This window comes from Ambystoma mexicanum, chromosome 2q, assembly GCF_040938575.1.
Source record: "Ambystoma mexicanum isolate Mex_15411 chromosome 2q, UKY_AmexF1_1, whole genome shotgun sequence".
NCBI lineage: Eukaryota > Metazoa > Chordata > Amphibia > Caudata > Ambystomatidae > Ambystoma > Ambystoma mexicanum.
Window position 1 is genome coordinate 189,015,862 of NC_090924.1, and position 2,777 is coordinate 189,018,638.

Below are 2,777 nucleotides of genomic sequence, written 5' to 3' on the forward strand. Positions count from 1 at the left end.
GCAGGGTTGCTGGATCGAAGAGTTGTTGGATTTTTGAATGAATATCTTCTAGTGTCTGTACAGTAGTTAGGCCAAGAATTCTTTGCTCGGGAATTATTGGCACCGGTTCCGGGTTTGCATATGCTTCTCTCATCCCTATTCGGGATAAGGCATCTGCTTTGCCATTTTTGCAGCCTGGTCGATAGGTGATCACGAAATCGAATTCGGCAAAGAACAATGCCCATCGAAGTTGTTGCGATGATTGGGCTTTGGCTGTTTTTAAATACTGCAGGTTCCGGTGATCGGTGATTACGGTAATAGTATGCCTGGCACCAAGAAGATAGTGCCGCCAAGCCTTAAAGGCCGATTTGATTGCTAATAGCTCTTTATCGGTAACCGCATAGTTTAACTCAGGTGCTGAGAACTTTCTGGACCAAAACTCTACTGGGTGAAGTTGACCGGTTTCAGGATCCTTCTGGGACAGGACAGCTCCCATGGCTAAACTGGATGCATCAGTTTTTACTATGTATGGAAGCTCTAAGACAGGTGTTGATGTGAATTTCGCTTTCAGCTCTTGGAAGGCCTTTTCAGCCTCTTCGGTCCACAAGAAGCGTTTGTTTTTTCGCAAACTTGCTGTGATGGGGTGTACAACATGGGAGAAGTCCGGAATGAATCTGCGGTAGAAATGAGCAAATCCCAGCATGCTTTGTACCCCTTTGACTGAACTGGGTGATGGCCACTTGAGAATTGCGTCCACCTTTCGAGAGTCCATTCGGACTCCTTTTGGAGTCAGGATAAATCCAAGGAATTCAACTTCCGTAGCATGAAAAACACATTTTTCCAATTTTGCATATAACTTGTGCTGGCGTAGTTTCTCAAGGACTGCACGCACATGCTTAACATGGTCTGATTCTGAGGAGGAGTACACTAGAATATCATCTATGTATACGACGACACAGACGTCAATGAGTTCACGAAGGACATCGTTCATAAAATTCTGGAAGGCTGCTGTTGCATTGCACAACCCAAAGGGCATCACCTGATATTCGAATAATCCGTACTTGGTGCGAAAGGCAGTCTTCCATTCGTCGCCTTTCTTGAAACGTACCAGATGATATGCCCCTCAGAAATCTAACTTAGTGTACATGCAAGCATCCTTTACTTGGTCTAGTAATTCGGGGATCAGAGGCAATGGGTCTCGGTTTTTTACCGTAATCTGATTTAATGCACGGTAATCTATGCACGTTCTAAGGTCACCTTCCTTTTTTGGCACGAAGAATAAAGCTGAGGATGCAGGAGACTTGAAAGGACGAATAAAGCCATTAGCAAGGTATTGGTCCAAGTATTCTCGCAGGTGACAATTTTCAGGTTCCGTGAGGGCGTAGATTCTACTGCATGGGGGTTGTGCACCGGGTAGGAGGTCGATTTGACAATCGTATGATCTGTGAGGAGGAAATGTATTGGCCTATTCTTTTTGAAAAACATCCTGAAATTCTTGGTATTCCTGAGGTAACTGCACGATTGGGTTAACGACTGTAGCCAGGTCTTTGTTCAAAGTTTTCTCCGGGTAACAGGTGTGTGCACAATCCGGGAAGGTTATTCTCTTCTCTCGTCAATCTATTCAAGGATTATGTGTTTCCAACCATGGCATCCCCAGTATTATCTGGAACTGTTGGGCTTTGATTAGATCAAACACTGTAGGCCCGATTACCCCACTCAGCTGGACAGACCACCACTGCATAGAATTCACTATCACAAGTGACGACTCTTGCATACCCAAGAATATAATCATGGATACCATCGAAAGTAGAAACTCTAAAAAGCTCACAGCTGAAAACCTTGACCCCACCCTGAACAAATTGCTAGATACCCACTCAATCCACAGCAATGGCCCAACCACTATCGCTGAGTACTACCACAAATGCCTCTCCACAGCGATTGACACCATAGCTCCGATCGCATCCAAACTAAAACGCATCAATAAAAAATCCAACTTCTGGTTCAACGAGGAACTAATCGCCCTTAGAAGGAAAAAACACTTCCTTGAGCATGCCCACAACAAACATCCTTCCCCGGACTCAGCCAAAGCATTCAAAGACGCCAACACCATCTATAAATCAGCTATCATCACCCATAAAGCTAAAGCTTACAATGTTCGCATTAGCAATGCAGCATCAGACTCCAAAGAGCTCTTCTCTATCCTTAGAGAACTTGAAAATCCACTTCCGACCGACACACCCACTAACACAAGCAAAGAATGGTGTACCACCATACAAGATGCTCTTGCCTCCAAAATCACCATGTTGCAAAATAAAATCAACTACAAAAAACTACTCCTAGCAACCAAGAATTCCCCCACCCCTACTCTGTGTACCCCATCCGATGACAACTCCAAACCCCCCTTTCAGTTCACACCAGTCACCCATGATCTCGTATTGGACACTATCTCCAAACTAAAAGCATCCAACTGCAAAGGAGACACTGTCCCAGCCAAACTAGTCAAAGCCTGTACACCAATCCTGACCCCCCTCATCACTAAATTTGTCAATGCCTCTTTCAACTCCAACACAGTCCCGACCTGCATTAAAGAAGCCTGGGTTACCCCGCTTCTGAAAAAAAACAGATCTAGACCCCACCATTCCAACTAATTATCGCCCCATAACCACTGTGCCTTTTTTACTCAAAATCATCGCCAAACTAGCCTACAACCAAATTCAAACCTACTTAGAATCTAACAAGCTCCTCGGTACCAGACAATCAGGATTCAGGCCCAACCACAGCACTGAAATAGCTCTCTT